The 19,663-nt window shown below is 40.2% G+C and overlaps 1 long non-coding RNA gene across 1 annotated transcript; it reads left to right on the forward strand.

Moving 5' to 3' along the window:
- The first annotated feature begins 2,960 nt into the window (after nucleotides 1-2,960).
- On the forward strand, nucleotides 2,961-9,715 carry LOC120925663. The gene is made up of 2 exons (XR_005746884.1): nucleotides 2,961-3,191; nucleotides 8,099-9,715. It is a non-coding gene; the product is annotated as an uncharacterized LOC120925663 (long non-coding RNA).
- The last annotated feature ends 9,948 nt before the right edge of the window (nucleotides 9,716-19,663 follow it).

The raw sequence follows: 19,663 nt of genomic DNA on the forward strand, positions 1-19,663 counted from the left end.
CCAATTAGACCAAAAAGATACCTATGAAGACTAAGACATGTAAAATGCCATTGGTGACCTCCTTCTAAAAATGTTTTTCATACTTCTTTCGTGCCAATGGCAAAGGCAGTAATTAATAGCAAGATCAGTCCACATATACCAGCCTACCATCAACATAAATAAATTTTCTCTCTTTACATGCTGTTGTAAGAGTCTCCTTATGTTGACTTCCCCCTCCCAGGATGAGGTTTAAAAGAACTACAGAAAGCTGTATCTAAATTGTGGAGAGAAGTTCAGTGCTGAGGCTACTGGCAGAGTGCATTGGACACTCCTCACAATGTCCTCGGGGAAGGTCTGAGATTAAAGCTAATGGCTGCTTTCACAAAGCATTGCTTGACCCAAGCAAGTGGGTTCCCATCAACATTGGTAAGCTTGATCCTTCAAAGCAGAAGATGTAGTTCTCTCTCAGAATGTGGAATTGCTACAGATGTGATGTCATCAAGCTTGGAAGAAACTCACAGCTGGCTGTTGTAAGTCCAATAACTGAAAGGAAGCTCCCAGGTGTTTCCTAACTCAATTCAGACTACTCTCTCTCCACTTTTGCACAACCATCTGTCTACAGCTCCCTTTTGGCAGAAAAATGCAATGTTGACGTTTCAGAATCATCAATTTTATTTACATTAATGAGCATCTACATGAAATAAAAACATCTCTTGATTTTTCAAAAAGAAATATCACGAAACCGATGCCGAAACATGTTGAATGAATGTTGAAGAGGCAAACTAATATGCAAAAAGTGTTCACGAAACAATCACTATTTTCATAATTGTAATATACTTATTAAGTTAAAATCCCCTTTTAGCGTTTTGACTTTTACATGAGAAAAAGAAAAAGTAGCAGGCATCTGGAACATGTTGTAAAATGGTGTGGAAGGCCAACGGATTTCGTACTGTAAAGTGTTACTTGTTCTATGGCCAGCCATCTATAAATGTTCTGATATGTCAAAATGGGGTCTTACCATTTTTCAAAGAAAAAGGTAAGATCAGGTGGAGGTATTATTTTGTTGCGTTTTCAAACTCACTTTTCTAGTTTTCAACCTTCCAATTAGACCAAAAAGATACCTATGAAGACTAAGACATGTAAAAAATGCCATTGGTGACCTCCTTCTAAAAATGTTTTTCATACTTCTTTCGTGCCAATGGCAAAGGCAGTAATTAATAGCAAGATCAGTCCACATATACCAGCCTACCATCAACATAAATTAATTTTCTCTCTTTACATGCTGTTGTAAGAGTCTCCTTATGTTGACTTCCCCCTCCCAGGATGAGGTTTAAAAGAACTACAGAAAGCTGTATCTAAATTGTGGAGAGAAGTTCAGTGCTGAGGCTACTGGCAGAGTGCATTGGACACTCCTCACAATGTCCTCGGGGAAGGTCTGAGATTAAAGCTAATGGCTGCTTTCACAAAGCATTGCTTGACCCAAGCAAGTGGGTTCCCATCAACATTGGTAAGCTTGATCCTTCAAAGCAGAAGATGTAGTTCTCTCTCAGAATGTGGAATTGCTACAGATGTGATGTCATCAAGCTTGGAAGAAACTCACAGCTGGCTGTTGTAAGTCCAATAACTGAAAGGAAGCTCCCAGGTGTTTCCTAACTCAATTCAGACTACTCTCTCTCCACTTTTGCACAACCATCTGTCTACAGCTCCCTTTTGGCAGAAAAATGCAATGTTGACGTTTCAGAATCATCAATTTTATTTACATTAATGAGCATCTACATGAAATAAAAACATCTCTTGTATTTTCAAAAATAAATATCACGAAACCGATGCCGAAACATGTTGAATGAATGTTGACGAGGCAAACTAATATGCAAAAAGTGTTCACGAAACAATCACTATTTTCATAATTGTAATATACTTATTAAGTTAAAATCCCCCTTTAGCGTTTTGACTTTTACATGAGAAAAAGAAAAAGTAGCAGGCATCTGGAACATGTTGTAAAATGGTGTGGAAGGCCAACGGATTTCGTACTGTAAAGTGTTACTTGTTCTATGGCCAGCCATCTATAAATGTTCTGATATGTCAAAATGGGGTCTTACCATTTTTCAAAGAAAAAGGTAAGATCAGGTGGAGGTATTATTTTGTTGCATTTTCACACTCACTTTTCTAGTTTTCAACCTTCCAATTAGACCAAAAAGATACCTATGAAGACTAAGACATGTAAAATGCCATTGGTGACCTCCTTCTAAAAATGTTTTTCATACTTCTTTCGTGCCAATGGCAAAGGCAGTAATTAATAGCAAGATCAGTCCACATATACCAGCCTACCATCAACATAAATTAATTTTCTCTCTTTACATGCTGTTGTAAGAGTCTCCTTATGTTGACTTCCCCCTCCCAGGATGAGGTTTAAAAGAACTACAGAAAGCTGTATCTAAATTGTGGAGAGAAGTTCAGTGCTGAGGCTACTGGCAGAGTGCATTGGACACTCCTCACAATGTCCTCGGGGAAGGTCTGAGATTAAAGCTAATGGCTGCTTTCACAAAGCATTGCTTGACCCAAGCGAGTGGGTTCCCATCAACATTGGTAAGCTTGATCCTTCAAAGCAGAAGATGTAGTTCTCTCTCAGAATGTGGAATTGCTACAGATGTGATGTCATCAAGCTTGGAAGAAACTCACAGCTGGCTGTTGTAAGTCCAATAACTGAAAGGAAGCTCCCAGGTGTTTCCTAACTCAATTCAGACTACTCTCTCTCCACTTTTGCACAACCATCTGTCTACAGCTCCCTTTTGGCAGAAAAATGCAATGTTGACGTTTCAGAATCATCAATTTTATTTACATTAATGAGCATCTACATGAAATAAAAACATCTCTTGTATTTTCAAAAATAAATATCACGAAACCGATGCCGAAACATGTTGAATGAATGTTGACGAGGCAAACTAATATGCAAAAAGTGTTCACGAAACAATCACTATTTTCATAATTGTAATATACTTATTAAGTTAAAATCCCCCTTTAGCGTTTTGACTTTTACATGAGAAAAAGAAAAAGTAGCAGGCATCTGGAACATGTTGTAAAATGGTGTGGAAGGCCAACGGATTTCGTACTGTAAAGTGTTACTTGTTCTATGGCCAGCCATCTATAAATGTTCTGATATGTCAAAATGGGGTCTTACCATTTTTCAAAGAAAAAGGTAAGATCAGGTGGAGGTATTATTTTGTTACATAGTTAGTCAGGTTGAAAAAAGACACAAGTCCATCCAGTTCAACCACAAAAAAAATAAACAAACAAAATAAAAAACACAATACAATCCCATACACCCAACTCCATACCCACAGTTGATCCAGAGGAAGGCAAAAAACCCCAGCAGAGCATGATCCAATTTGCTACAGCAGGGGAAAAAATTCCTTCCTGATCCCCCGAGAGGCAATCGGATTTACCCTGGATCAACTTTACCTACAAATCTTAGTACTCAGTTATTTTATGTACATTTAGGAAAGAATCCAGGCCTTTCTTAAAGCAATCTACTGAGCTGGCCAGAACCACCTCTGGAGGGAGTCTGTTCCACATTTTCACAGCTCTTACTGTGAAAAAACCTTTCCGTATTTGGAGGTGAAATCTCTTTTCCTCTAGACGTAAAGAGTGCCCCCTTGTCATCAGTGTTGACCGTAAAGTGAATAACTCAACACCAAGTACACTGTATGGACCTCTTATATATTTGTACATGTTGATCATATCCCCCCTAATTCTCCTCTTCTCAAGAGTGAATAGATTTAGTTCTTCTAATCTTTCCTCATAGCTGAGCTCCTCCATGCCTCTTATCAGTTTGGTTGCTCTTCTCTGCACTTTCTCCAGTTCTCCGATATCCTTTTTGAGAACTGGTGCCCAAAACTGAACTGCATATTCCAGATGAGGTCTTACTAATGATTTGTACAGGGGCAAAATTATATCTCTGTCTCTGGAGTCCATACCTCTCTTAATACAAGAAAGGACTTTGCTCGCTTTGGAAACCGCAGCTTGGCATTGCATGCCATTATTGAGCTTATGATCAACTAAAACCCCCAGATCCTTCTCCACTACAGATCCCCCCAGTTGTACTCCCCCTAGTATGTATGATGCATGCATATTCTTAGCCCCCAAGTGCATAACTTTACATTTATCAACATTAAACCTCATCTGCCACTCAGTCGCCCAATTAGACAGAGCATTGAGGTCGGCTTGTAAATTGGCGACATCCTGCAAGGACGTTATTCCACTGCATAGCTTGGTGTCATCTGCAAAGACAGAAATGTTACTTTTGATCCCAGACCCAATATCATTTATAAATATATTGAAAAGTAAGGGTCCCAGCACTGAACCTTGGGGTACACCACTGATAACCTTGGACCATTCAGAGTAAGAATCATTAACCACGACTCTCTGAATTCTGTCTTTCAGCCAATTTTCTATCCATTTACAAACTGATATATCCAATCCTGTAGACCTTACCTTACACATGAGCCGTGTGTGCGGAACTGTATCGAACGCTTTTGCAAAATCCAAATATATCACGTCCACAGCCACTCCTCTGTCCAGGGTTTTACTTACCTCTTCATAAAAGGAAATCAGGTTTGTCTGACAACTTCTGTCTTTCATGAATCCATGTTGTCTGCTGCTTAAATAGTTTTTTTCCTGCAAGAACTTATCCATATGGTCTTTTATTAAACGTTCCAGTATCTTCCCAACTATAGAAGTTAGACTAATAGGTCTATAGTTACTTGGTAAAGACTTTGTTCCCTTTTTAAATATAGGCACCACATTGGCTCTACGCCAATCCAGTGGTACTATTCCTCTCATTAATGAGTCCCTAAATATTAGATACAGTGGCTTTGAAATGACAGTGGCTTTGTTGCATTTTCACACTCACTTTTCTAGTTTTAAACCTTCCAATTAGACCAAAAAGATACCTATGAAGACTAAGACATGTAAAATGCCATTGGTGACCTCCTTCTAAAAATGTTTTTCATACTTCTTTCGTGCCAATGGCAAAGGCAGTAATTAATAGCAAGATCAGTCCACATATACCAGCCTACCATCAACATAAATTAATTTTCTCTCTTTACATGCTGTTGTAAGAGTCTCCTTATGTTGACTTCCCCCTCCCAGGATGAGGTTTAAAAGAACTACAGAAAGCTGTATCTAAATTGTGGAGAGAAGTTCAGTGCTGAGGCTACTGGCAGAGTGCATTGGACACTCCTCACAATGTCCTCGGGGAAGGTCTGAGATTAAAGCTAATGGCTGCTTTCACAAAGCATTGCTTGACCCAAGCAAGTGGGTTCCCATCAACATTGGTAAGCTTGATCCTTCAAAGCAGAAGATGTAGTTCTCTCTCAGAATGTGGAATTGCTACAGATGTGATGTCATCAAGCTTGGAAGAAACTCACAGCTGGCTGTTGTAAGTCCAATAACTGAAAGGAAGCTCCCAGGTGTTTCCTAACTCAATTCAGACTACTCTCTCTCCACTTTTGCACAACCATCTGTCTACAGCTCCCTTTTGGCAGAAAAATGCAATGTTGACGTTTCAGAATCATCAATTTTATTTACATTAATGAGCATCTACATGAAATAAAAACATCTCTTGTATTTTCAAAAATAAATATCACGAAACCGATGCCGAAACATGTTGAATGAATGTTGAAGAGGCAAACTAATATGCAAAAAGTGTTCACGAAACAATCACTATTTTCATAATTGTAATATACTTATTAAGTTAAAATCCCCTTTTAGCGTTTTGACTTTTACATGAGAAAAAGAAAAAGTAGCAGGCATCTGGAACATGTTGTAAAATGGTGTGGAAGGCCAACGGATTTCGTACTGTAAAGTGTTACTTGTTCTATGGCCAGCCATCTATAAATGTTCTGATATGTCAAAATGGGGTCTTACCATTTTTCAAAGAAAAAGGTAAGATCAGGTGGAGGTATTATTTTGTTGCGTTTTCAAACTCACTTTTCTAGTTTTCAACCTTCCAATTAGACCAAAAAGATACCTATGAAGACTAAGACATGTAAAAAATGCCATTGGTGACCTCCTTCTAAAAATGTTTTTCATACTTCTTTCGTGCCAATGGCAAAGGCAGTAATTAATAGCAAGATCAGTCCACATATACCAGCCTACCATCAACATAAATTAATTTTCTCTCTATACATGCTGTTGTAAGAGTCTCCTTATGTTGACTTCCCCCTCCCAGGATGAGGTTTAAAAGAACTACAGAAAGCTGTATCTAAATTGTGGAGAGAAGTTCAGTGCTGAGGCTACTGGCAGAGTGCATTGGACACTCCTCACAATGTCCTCGGGGAAGGTCTGAGATTAAAGCTAATGGCTGCTTTCACAAAGCATTGCTTGACCCAAGCAAGTGGGTTCCCATCAACATTGGTAAGCTTGATCCTTCAAAGCAGAAGATGTAGTTCTCTCTCAGAATGTGGAATTGCTACAGATGTGATGTCATCAAGCTTGGAAGAAACTCACAGCTGGCTGTTGTAAGTCCAATAACTGAAAGGAAGCTCCCAGGTGTTTCCTAACTCAATTCAGACTACTCTCTCTCCACTTTTGCACAACCATCTGTCTACAGCTCCCTTTTGGCAGAAAAATGCAATGTTGACGTTTCAGAATCATCAATTTTATTTACATTAATGAGCATCTACATGAAATAAAAACATCTCTTGTATTTTCAAAAATAAATATCACGAAACCGATGCCGAAACATGTTGAATGAATGTTGAAGAGGCAAACTAATATGCAAAAAGTGTTCACGAAACAATCACTATTTTCATAATTGTAATATACTTATTAAGTTAAAATCCCCTTTTAGCGTTTTGACTTTTACATGAGAAAAAGAAAAAGTAGCAGGCATCTGGAACATGTTGTAAAATGGTGTGGAAGGCCAACGGATTTCGTACTGTAAAGTGTTACTTGTTCTATGGCCAGCCATCTATAAATGTTCTGATATGTCAAAATGGGGTCTTACCATTTTTCAAAGAAAAAGGTAAGATCAGGTGGAGGTATTATTTTGTTGCATTTTCACACTCACTTTTCTAGTTTTCAACCTTCCAATTAGACCAAAAAGATACCTATGAAGACTAAGACATGTAAAATGCCATTGGTGACCTCCTTCTAAAAATGTTTTTCATACTTCTTTCGTGCCAATGGCAAAGGCAGTAATTAATAGCAAGATCAGTCCACATATACCAGCCTACCATCAACATAAATTAATTTTCTCTCTTTACATGCTGTTGTAAGAGTCTCCTTATGTTGACTTCCCCCTCCCAGGATGAGGTTTAAAAGAACTACAGAAAGCTGTATCTAAATTGTGGAGAGAAGTTCAGTGCTGAGGCTACTGGCAGAGTGCATTGGACACTCCTCACAATGTCCTTGGGGAAGGTCTGAGATTAAAGCTAATGGCTGCTTTCACAAAGCATTGCTTGACCCAAGCAAGTGGGTTCCCATCAACATTGGTAAGCTTGATCCTTCAAAGCAGAAGATGTAGTTCTCTCTCAGAATGTGGAATTGCTACAGATGTGATGTCATCAAGCTTGGAAGAAACTCACAGCTGGCTGTTGTAAGTCCAATAACTGAAAGGAAGCTCCCAGGTGTTTCCTAACTCAATTCAGACTACTCTCTCTCCACTTTTGCACAACCATCTGTCTACAGCTCCCTTTTGGCAGAAAAATACAATGTTGACGTTTCAGAATCATCAATTTTATTTACATTAATGAGCATCTACATGAAATAAAAACATCTCTTGATTTTTCAAAAAGAAATATCACGAAACCGATGCCGAAACATGTTGAATAAATGTTGAAGAGGCAAACTAATATGCAAAAAGTGTTCACGAAACAATCACTATTTTCATAATTGTAATATACTTATTAAGTTAAAATCCCCTTTTAGCGTTTTGACTTTTACATGAGAAAAAGAAAAAGTAGCAGGCATCTGGAACATGTTGTAAAATGGTGTGGAAGGCCAACGGATTTCGTACTGTAAAGTGTTACTTGTTCTATGGCCAGCCATCTATAAATGTTCTGATATGTCAAAATGGGGTCTTACCATTTTTCAAAGAAAAAGGTAAGATCAGGTGGAGGTATTATTTTGTTGCGTTTTCACACTCACTTTTCTAGTTTTCAACCTTCCAATTAGACCAAAAAGATACCTATGAAGACTAAGACATGTAAAATGCCATTGGTGACCTCCTTCTAAAAATGTTTTTCATACTTCTTTCGTGCCAATGGCAAAGGCAGTAATTAATAGCAAGATCAGTCCACATATACCAGCCTACCATCAACATAAATTAATTTTCTCTCTATACATGCTGTTGTAAGAGTCTCCTTATGTTGACTTCCCCCTCACAGGATGAGGTTTAAAAGAACTACAGAAAGCTGTATCTAAATTGTGGAGAGAAGTTCAGTGCTGAGGCTACTGGCAGAGTGCATTGGACACTCCTCACAATGTCCTCGGGGAAGGTCTGAGATTAAAGCTAATGGCTGCTTTCACAAAGCATTGCTTGACCCAAGCAAGTGGGTTCCCATCAACATTGGTAAGCTTGATCCTTCAAAGCAGAAGATGTAGTTCTCTCTCAGAATGTGGAATTGCTACAGATGTGATGTCATCAAGCTTGGAAGAAACTCACAGCTGGCTGTTGTAAGTCCAATAACTGAAAGGAAGCTCCCAGGTGTTTCCTAACTCAATTCAGACTACTCTCTCTCCACTTTTGCACAACCATCTGTCTACAGCTCCCTTTTGGCAGAAAAATGCAATGTTGACGTTTCAGAATCATCAATTTTATTTACATTAATGAGCATCTACATGAAATAAAAACATCTCTTGTATTTTCAAAAATAAATATCACGAAACCGATGCCGAAACATGTTGAATGAATGTTGAAGAGGCAAACTAATATGCAAAAAGTGTTCACGAAACAATCACTATTTTCATAATTGTAATATACTTATTAAGTTAAAATCCCCTTTTAGCGTTTTGACTTTTACATGAGAAAAAGAAAAAGTAGCAGGCATCTGGAACATGTTGTAAAATGGTGTGGAAGGCCAACGGATTTCGTACTGTAAAGTGTTACTTGTTCTATGGCCAGCCATCTATAAATGTTCTGATATGTCAAAATGGGGTCTTACCATTTTTCAAAGAAAAAGGTAAGATCAGGTGGAGGTATTATTTTGTTGCGTTTTCAAACTCACTTTTCTAGTTTTCAACCTTCCAATTAGACCAAAAAGATACCTATGAAGACTAAGACATGTAAAAATGCCATTGGTGACCTCCTTCTAAAAATGTTTTTCATACTTCTTTCGTGCCAATGGCAAAGGCAGTAATTAATAGCAAGATCAGTCCACATATACCAGCCTACCATCAACATAAATTAATTTTCTCTCTTTACATGCTGTTGTAAGAGTCTCCTTATGTTGACTTCCCCCTCCCAGGATGAGGTTTAAAAGAACTACAGAAAGCTGTATCTAAATTGTGGAGAGAAGTTCAGTGCTGAGGCTACTGGCAGAGTGCATTGGACACTCCTCACAATGTCCTCGGGGAAGGTCTGAGATTAAAGCTAATGGCTGCTTTCACAAAGCATTGCTTGACCCAAGCGAGTGGGTTCCCATCAACATTGGTAAGCTTGATCCTTCAAAGCAGAAGATGTAGTTCTCTCTCAGAATGTGGAATTGCTACAGATGTGATGTCATCAAGCTTGGAAGAAACTTACAGCTGGCTGTTGTAAGTCCAATAACTGAAAGGAAGCTCCCAGGTGTTTCCTAACTCAATTCAGACTACTCTCTCTCCACTTTTGCACAACCATCTGTCTACAGCTCCCTTTTGGCAGAAAAATACAATGTTGACGTTTCAGAATCATCAATTTTATTTACATTAATGAGCATCTACATGAAATAAAAACATCTCTTGATTTTTCAAAAAGAAATATCACGAAACCGATGCCGAAACATGTTGAATAAATGTTGAAGAGGCAAACTAATATGCAAAAAGTGTTCACGAAACAATCACTATTTTCATAATTGTAATATACTTATTAAGTTAAAATCCCCTTTTAGCGTTTTGACTTTTACATGAGAAAAAGAAAAAGTAGCAGGCATCTGGAACATGTTGTAAAATGGTGTGGAAGGCCAACGGATTTCGTACTGTAAAGTGTTACTTGTTCTATGGCCAGCCATCTATAAATGTTCTGATATGTCAAAATGGGGTCTTACCATTTTTCAAAGAAAAAGGTAAGATCAGGTGGAGGTATTATTTTGTTGCGTTTTCAAACTCACTTTTCTAGTTTTCAACCTTCCAATTAGACCAAAAAGATACCTATGAAGACTAAGACATGTAAAAAATGCCATTGGTGACCTCCTTCTAAAAATGTTTTTCATACTTCTTTCGTGCCAATGGCAAAGGCAGTAATTAATAGCAAGATCAGTCCACATATACCAGCCTACCATCAACATAAATTAATTTTCTCTCTTTACATGCTGTTGTAAGAGTCTCCTTATGTTGACTTCCCCCTCACAGGATGAGGTTTAAAAGAACTACAGAAAGCTGTATCTAAATTGTGGAGAGAAGTTCAGTGCTGAGGCTACTGGCAGAGTGCATTGGACACTCCTCACAATGTCCTCGGGGAAGGTCTGAGATTAAAGCTAATGGCTGCTTTCACAAAGCATTGCTTGACCCAAGCAAGTGGGTTCCCATCAACATTGGTAAGCTTGATTCTTCAAAGCAGAAGATGTAGTTCTCTCTCAGAATGTGGAATTGCTACAGATGTGATGTCATCAAGCTTGGAAGAAACTCACAGCTGGCTGTTGTAAGTCCAATAACTGAAAGGAAGCTCCCAGGTGTTTCCTAACTCAATTCAGACTACTCTCTCTCCACTTTTGCACAACCATCTGTCTACAGCTCCCTTTTGGCAGAAAAATGCAATGTTGACGTTTCAGAATCATCAATTTTATTTACATTAATGAGCATCTACATGAAATAAAAACATCTCTTGTATTTTCAAAAATAAATATCACAAAACCGATGCCGAAACATGTTGAATGAATGTTGACGAGGCAAACTAATATGCAAAAAGTGTTCACGAAACAATCACTAATTTCATAATTGTAATATACTTATTAAGTTAAAATCCCCTTTTAGCGTTTTGACTTTTACATGAGAAAAAGAAAAAGTAGCAGGCATCTGGAACATGTTGTAAAATGGTGTGGAAGGCCAACGGATTTCGTACTGTAAAGTGTTACTTGTTCTATGGCCAGCCATCTATAAATGTTCTGATATGTCAAAATGGGGTCTTACCATTTTTCAAAGAAAAAGGTAAGATCAGGTGGAGGTATTATTTTGTTGCGTTTTCAAACTCACTTTTCTAGTTTTCAACCTTCCAATTAGACCAAAAAGATACCTATGAAGACTAAGACATGTAAAAAATGCCATTGGTGACCTCCTTCTAAAAATGTTTTTCATACTTCTTTCGTGCCAATGGCAAAGGCAGTAATTAATAGCAAGATCAGTCCACATATACCAGCCTACCATCAACATAAATTAATTTTCTCTCTATACATGCTGTTGTAAGAGTCTCCTTATGTTGACTTCCCCCTCACAGGATGAGGTTTAAAAGAACTACAGAAAGCTGTATCTAAATTGTGGAGAGAAGTTCAGTGCTGAGGCTACTGGCAGAGTGCATTGGACACTCCTCACAATGTCCTCGGGGAAGGTCTGAGATTAAAGCTAATGGCTGCTTTCACAAAGCATTGCTTGACCCAAGCAAGTGGGTTCCCATCAACATTGGTAAGCTTGATCCTTCAAAGCAGAAGATGTAGTTCTCTCTCAGAATGTGGAATTGCTACAGATGTGATGTCATCAAGCTTGGAAGAAACTCACAGCTGGCTGTTGTAAGTCCAATAACTGAAAGGAAGCTCCCAGGTGTTTCCTAACTCAATTCAGACTACTCTCTCTCCACTTTTGCACAACCATCTGTCTACAGCTCCCTTTTGGCAGAAAAATGCAATGTTGACGTTTCAGAATCATCAATTTTATTTACATTAATGAGCATCTACATGAAATAAAAACATCTCTTGTATTTTCAAAAATAAATATCACGAAACCGATGCCGAAACATGTTGAATGAATGTTGACGAGGCAAACTAATATGCAAAAAGTGTTCACGAAACAATCACTATTTTCATAATTGTAATATACTTATTAAGTTAAAATCCCCTTTTAGCGTTTTGACTTTTACATGAGAAAAAGAAAAAGTAGCAGGCATCTGGAACATGTTGTAAAATGGTGTGGAAGGCCAACGGATTTCGTACTGTAAAGTGTTACTTGTTCTATGGCCAGCCATCTATAAATGTTCTGATATGTCAAAATGGGGTCTTACCATTTTTCAAAGAAAAAGGTAAGATCAGGTGGAGGTATTATTTTGTTGCATTTTCACACTCACTTTTCTAGTTTTAAACCTTCCAATTAGACCAAAAAGATACCTATGAAGACTAAGACATGTAAAATGCCATTGGTGACCTCCTTCTAAAAATGTTTTTCATACTTCTTTCGTGCCAATGGCAAAGGCAGTAATTAATAGCAAGATCAGTCCACATATACCAGCCTACCATCAACATAAATTAATTTTCTCTCTATACATGCTGTTGTAAGAGTCTCCTTATGTTGACTTCCCCCTCACAGGATGAGGTTTAAAAGAACTACAGAAAGCTGTATCTAAATTGTGGAGAGAAGTTCAGTGCTGAGGCTACTGGCAGAGTGCATTGGACACTCCTCACAATGTCCTCGGGGAAGGTCTGAGATTAAAGCTAATGGCTGCTTTCACAAAGCATTGCTTGACCCAAGCAAGTGGGTTCCCATCAACATTGGTAAGCTTGATCCTTCAAAGCAGAAGATGTAGTTCTCTCTCAGAATGTGGAATTGCTACAGATGTGATGTCATCAAGCTTGGAAGAAACTCACAGCTGGCTGTTGTAAGTCCAATAACTGAAAGGAAGCTCCCAGGTGTTTCCTAACTCAATTCAGACTACTCTCTCTCCACTTTTGCACAACCATCTGTCTACAGCTCCCTTTTGGCAGAAAAATACAATGTTGACGTTTCAGAATCATCAATTTTATTTACATTAATGAGCATCTACATGAAATAAAAACATCTCTTGATTTTTCAAAAAGAAATATCACGAAACCGATGCCGAAACATGTTGAATAAATGTTGAAGAGGCAAACTAATATGCAAAAAGTGTTCACGAAACAATCACTAATTTCATAATTGTAATATACTTATTAAGTTAAAATCCCCTTTTAGCGTTTTGACTTTTACATGAGAAAAAGAAAAAGTAGCAGGCATCTGGAACATGTTGTAAAATGGTGTGGAAGGCCAACGGATTTCGTACTGTAAAGTGTTACTTGTTCTATGGCCAGCCATCTATAAATGTTCTGATATGTCAAAATGGGGTCTTACCATTTTTCAAAGAAAAAGGTAAGATCAGGTGGAGGTATTATTTTGTTGCGTTTTCACACTCACTTTTCTAGTTTTCAACCTTCCAATTAGACCAAAAAGATACCTATGAAGACTAAGACATGTAAAATGCCATTGGTGACCTCCTTCTAAAAATGTTTTTCATACTTCTTTCGTGCCAATGGCAAAGGCAGTAATTAATAGCAAGATCAGTCCACATATACCAGCCTACCATCAACATAAATTAATTTTCTCTCTTTACATGCTGTTGTAAGAGTCTCCTTATGTTGACTTCCCCCTCCCAGGATGAGGTTTAAAAGAACTACAGAAAGCTGTATCTAAATTGTGGAGAGAAGTTCAGTGCTGAGGCTACTGGCAGAGTGCATTAGATACTCCTCACAATGTCCTCGGGGAAGGTCTGAGATTAAAGCTAATGGCTGCTTTCACAAAGCATTGCTTGACCCAAGCAAGTGGGTTCCCATCAACATTGGTAAGCTTGATTCTTCAAAGCAGAAGATGTAGTTCTCTCTCAGAATGTGGAATTGCTACAGATGTGATGTCATCAAGCTTGGAAGAAACTCACAGCTGGCTGTTGTAAGTCCAATAACTGAAAGGAAGCTCCCAGGTGTTTCCTAACTCAATTCAGACTACTCTCTCTCCACTTTTGCACAACCATCTGTCTACAGCTCCCTTTTGGCAGAAAAATACAATGTTGACGTTTCAGAATCATCAATTTTATTTACATTAATGAGCATCTACATGAAATAAAAACATCTCTTGATTTTTCAAAAAGAAATATCACGAAACCGATGCCGAAACATGTTGAATGAATGTTGAAGAGGCAAACTAATATGCAAAAAGTGTTCACGAAACAATCACTAATTTCATAATTGTAATATACTTATTAAGTTAAAATCCCCTTTTAGCGTTTTGACTTTTACATGAGAAAAAGAAAAAGTAGCAGGCATCTGGAACATGTTGTAAAATGGTGTGGAAGGCCAACGGATTTCGTACTGTAAAGTGTTACTTGTTCTATGGCCAGCCATCTATAAATGTTCTGATATGTCAAAATGGGGTCTTACCATTTTTCAAAGAAAAAGGTAAGATCAGGTGGAGGTATTATTTTGTTGCATTTTCACACTCACTTTTCTAGTTTTCAACCTTCCAATTAGACCAAAAAGATACCTATGAAGACTAAGACATGTAAAATGCCATTGGTGACCTCCTTCTAAAAATGTTTTTCATACTTCTTTCGTGCCAATGGCAAAGGCAGTAATTAATAGCAAGATCAGTCCACATATACCAGCCTACCATCAACATAAATTAATTTTCTCTCTTTACATGCTGTTTTAAGAGTCTCCTTATGTTGACTTCCCCCTCCCAGGATGAGGTTTAAAAGAACTACAGAAAGCTGTATCTAAATTGTGGAGAGAAGTTCAGTGCTGAGGCTACTGGCAGAGTGCATTGGACACTCCTCACAATGTCCTCGGGGAAGGTCTGAGATTAAAGCTAATGGCTGCTTTCACAAAGCATTGCTTGACCCAAGCAAGTGGGTTCCCATCAACATTGGTAAGCTTGATCCTTCAAAGCAGAAGATGTAGTTCTCTCTCAGAATGTGGAATTGCTACAGATGTGATGTCATCAAGCTTGGAAGAAACTCACAGCTGGCTGTTGTAAGTCCAATAACTGAAAGGAAGCTCCCAGGTGTTTCCTAGCTCAATTCAGACTACTCTCTCTCCACTTTTGCACAACCATCTGTCTACAGCTCCCTTTTGGCAGAAAAATGCAATGTTGACGTTTCAGAATCATCAATTTTATTTACATTAATGAGCATCTACATGAAATAAAAACATCTCTTGATTTTTCAAAAATAAATATCACGAAACCGATGCCGAAACATGTTGAATAAATGTTGAAGAGGCAAACTAATATGCAAAAAGTGTTCACGAAACAATCACTAATTTCATAATTGTAATATACTTATTAAGTTAAAATCCCCTTTAGCGTTTTGACTTTTACATGAGAAAAAGAAAAAGTAGCAGGCATCTGGAACATGTTGTAAAATGGTGTGGAAGGCCAACGGATTTCATACTGTAAAGTGTTACTTGTTCTATGGCCAGCCATCTATAAATGTTCTGATATGTCAAAATGGGGTCTTACCATTTTTCAAAGAAAAAGGTAAGATCAGGTGGAGGTATTATTTTGTTGCGTTTTCACACTCACTTTTCTAGTTTTCAACCTTCCAATTAGACCAAAAAGATACCTATGAAGACTAAGACATGTAAAATGCCATTGGTGACCTCCTTCTAAAAATGTTTTTCATACTTCTTTCGTGCCAATGGCAAAGGCAGTAATTAATAGCAAGATCAGTCCACATATACCAGCCTACCATCAACATAAATTAATTTTCTCTCTATACATGCTGTTGTAAGAGTCTCCTTATGTTGACTTCCCCCTCCCAGGATGAGGTTTAAAAGAACTACAGAAAGCTGTATCTAAATTGTGGAGAGAAGTTCAGTGCTGAGGCTACTGGCAGAGTGCATTGGACACTCCTCACAATGTCCTCGGGGAAGGTCTGAGATTAAAGCTAATGGCTGCTTTCACAAAGCATTGCTTGACCCAAGCAAGTGGGTTCCCATCAACATTGGTAAGCTTGATCCTTCAAAGCAGAAGATGTAGTTCTCTCTCAGAATGTGGAATTGCTACAGATGTGATGTCATCAAGCTTGGAAGAAACTCACAGCTGGCTGTTGTAAGTCCAATAACTGAAAGAAAGCTCCCAGGTGTTTCCTAACTCAATTCAGACTACTCTCTCTCCACTTTTGCACAACCATCTGTCTACAGCTCCCTTTTGGCAGAAAAATGCAATGTTGACGTTTCAGAATCATCAATTTTATTTACATTAATGAGCATCTACATGAAATAAAAACATCTCTTGATTTTTCAAAAAGAAATATCACGAAACCGATGCCGAAACATGTTGAATAAATGTTGAAGAGGCAAACTAATATGCAAAAAGTGTTCACGAAACAATCACTAATTTCATAATTGTAATATACTTATTAAAGCGGTGGTTCCCCCTTAAAAACAATTTTTTTTATTCCACTGCCCCCCCACATTCCATCACGATTAAGGCACATATTTTTTTTTTCCTGCTGTACATACCTTACTACAGCATATTCACCCGTGCATCCGGGTTGCGAGTCCCGCGGGAGTGGGCATTCCTCACATGCTGTTGATTGACGTTTTGCCCAAAAACGAGCTCTCCCCCCGTCGCGTAAGCCGCGTCACGGTTGGCGAAAGGAGCCGAACGGCGAGTCGGCGCTATACTGCGCATGCGCATCGCCGTTCGGCCCCTTCGCCAACCGTGACGCGGCTTATGCGACGGGGGGAGAGCTCGTTTTTGGGCAAAACGTCAATCAACAGCATGTGAGGAACGCCCACTCCCGCGGGACTCGCAACCCGGATGCACGGGTGAATATGCTGTAGTAAGGTATGTACAGCAGGAAAAAAAAATATGTGCCTTAATCGTGATGGAATGTGGTGGGGCAGTGGAATAAAAAAAAGTTGTTTTTAAGGGGGAACCACCGCTTTAAGTTAAAATTCCCTTTTAGCGTATTGGCTTTTACATGAGAAAAATAAAAAGTAGCAGGCATCTGGAACATGTTGTAAAATGGTGTGGAAGGCCAACGGATTTCGTACTGTAAAGTGTTACTTGTTCTATGGCCAGCCATCTATAAATGTTCTGATATGTCAAAATGGGGTCTTACCATTTTTCAAAGATAAAGGTAAGATCAGGTGGAGGTATTATTTTGTTGCGTTTTCACACTCACTTTTCTAGTTTTCAACCTTCCAATTAGACCAAAAAGATACCTATGAAGACTAAGACATGTAAAATGCCATTGGTGACCTCCTTCTAAAAATGTTTTCCTGACGCATTCATGGCAGCACACACTGGGTTGTGACTCCGCCCCCACAACCTGACAGGATTGGTTAGCTATAAAATCCAAAGGGGAGACACCCGGCACTATTCTCTTTTTTATCCTCACCTGACAGACGTTGGTCGTACAGCTTGCCTCCTACCGCTTTCGCCCCAGCAGGTTCAGCCTCTCCTGTTTGGAAGTCCTCCCTGTGCAGTCTCTAATAGAGCTTTATGGGGGGAACCCCGCTCTGGTGGTCTCAGGGGTTAAATCCCGGCAGGTACCTGGCATTTTTTACAGGCTCTAAATGAGCTTATTTAGGCAGTGGCTCCACTTTTTATTTTCTCCACAGTACAGCTATCCCTATATGCTTTATTCCCAGTCAGTATATGTTCCTGTTCCTCGTTTTCATGTTCTCATACCTTATGTGACGCTCTGGGCTTGCTGGGCAGTGTTGTTCCATGCCCCTCCGCTCCGCCGCGTCCCCCTGTCCGTTCTGCGCATGCGCGCAGCGGGGTGATGACGCCAGCGGTCTCCTTCGCCCTCATCCAAGATGGCGTCGGGAGGCGCGCGGCGCTACTGCGCATGCGCGTATACGTCATCAGCGCCGCGACGGCGGCGCCAAATTTAAAAAGGACGAATTTTCCTTTTCCCTTTCTAGGCTGCTGCTTTGCCCCAATTTCGTGGGGATTTTTTCCCAGGTAACCTAACTTCTTCCTCCTTCAGGGCCTTCCTGAATTTTTCACTAATTCTGTTTTTAACCATATTTTTGCTTTCCTTCAGCTTTTCCCATCTGCTGCTGTTCTGCTACTTCATGGAGTCCACTGCCCTCGCAGACCACTACCAACAGACAAGGTATGGAGGCCGACATAAGAAATTAGGTAAGTAGTGAAGAGACAAAAGAGAGCTGGCCACTAAACACTGCTTTTTTTGCAGTCCCATCAGGCCTAAAGACGCAAGCCCGTGGCGCAGGGAGAGATCCAGACATGCATCAAGCAGGAGGTCCCGCAGAAGTCGGTCAAGATCATCCTCCCGCTACCACCAATCGAGACATAGCCGATCACGACGCAGCCGCTCCCGTCATAGCCGGTCTCACCGCAGACGGTCACCCTCACCGCACCGCGAGCATTACCATACCCGTCCTGCAGCAAACGCTTGCTGGGTATGCGGTGCTACTGCATTGCCAGGAAAACTCGCTTGTCGCACCTGCTTTAATGAAGCAACCAGAGAGAAGGAGGCGGATGCCAGAGTGGCTACAGATCTCATAAGGGAGTCAGTGCGGGAATCAATCTGGACCGCGGCTCCTCTGGCCTGTGATGACCCCATCCCAGGCACGTCATCCGGTTCCGGTCTGTATGCCCAGCCAGCAGAGACCCATTCCGATCATGAGGAACGTGAGCTGGTGTCTGGAATTGACTTTGGGTTGATCGAACCTTTTGCTCGCTCTGTCAAGGAGGCTATAGGCTGGGAAGAACCCATAGCGGAACCACTGAAGGTTGGGAAATACTTCCCCGAGTTAAGGAGGGATCCCGAATTGTTTCCCTTCATCGAAGAGTTGGAGGACCTTATTAAGGAGGAATGGGAGAAGCCGGATAAGCGGCCTGGTCTGTCCAATAAACTCTCTAAGTTGTACCCTCTTAAGGAGTCTAAGGTCTCTTCCCTCATCAACGCTCCCATCGTAGATTCGTCTCTAATGCGGCTTGCCAGGCACGTCACCTTGCCGATAGAGGACGCAGTCTCATTCCGAGATGTCCTCGACCGTAAGATCGACCTCGAGCTGAAGAAGTCATACTCTACGGCAGGGGGAGCATGTAGACCAGCTATTGCCACAGCGGCTGTCGCCAAGGCCATTTCCTCATGGGCAGCCAACGCTGAGAAGACCCTCCTAGAAGGTACTGACCAGGGGGACGTGTTATCCATTTTACAAGAGATCAGGCTAGCAGGCGACTTTGTGGCAGGGGCTGCAGTAGATGGCATTCGCTCCTCGGCTAGGTCTATGTTAGCCTCAGTGATGGCCCGCAGAGCCTTATGGCTGAAGCCCTGGGTCGCCGACACAGCTTCCAAATCTAACTGGTGCAAGATACCGTACGATGGCACGAACCTGTTCGGCGCGAAGCTGGACTCGGCGATCTCCAAGGTCACTGGGGGAAAGTCGGGGCTTATCCCCTCCGACAGGAGGCCCAAGCCTCAGAAGGGCCCTACCTTCAGGCACAATCTGCCTGAGAGGTACAGAGATGCCAGATCCTATCGCCCCGGCAGGGAGTTCAGGAGGGATTGGAGACC

Source organism: Rana temporaria, chromosome 1 (genome assembly GCF_905171775.1).
Source record: "Rana temporaria chromosome 1, aRanTem1.1, whole genome shotgun sequence".
In the NCBI taxonomy this organism is placed as follows: domain Eukaryota; kingdom Metazoa; phylum Chordata; class Amphibia; order Anura; family Ranidae; genus Rana; species Rana temporaria.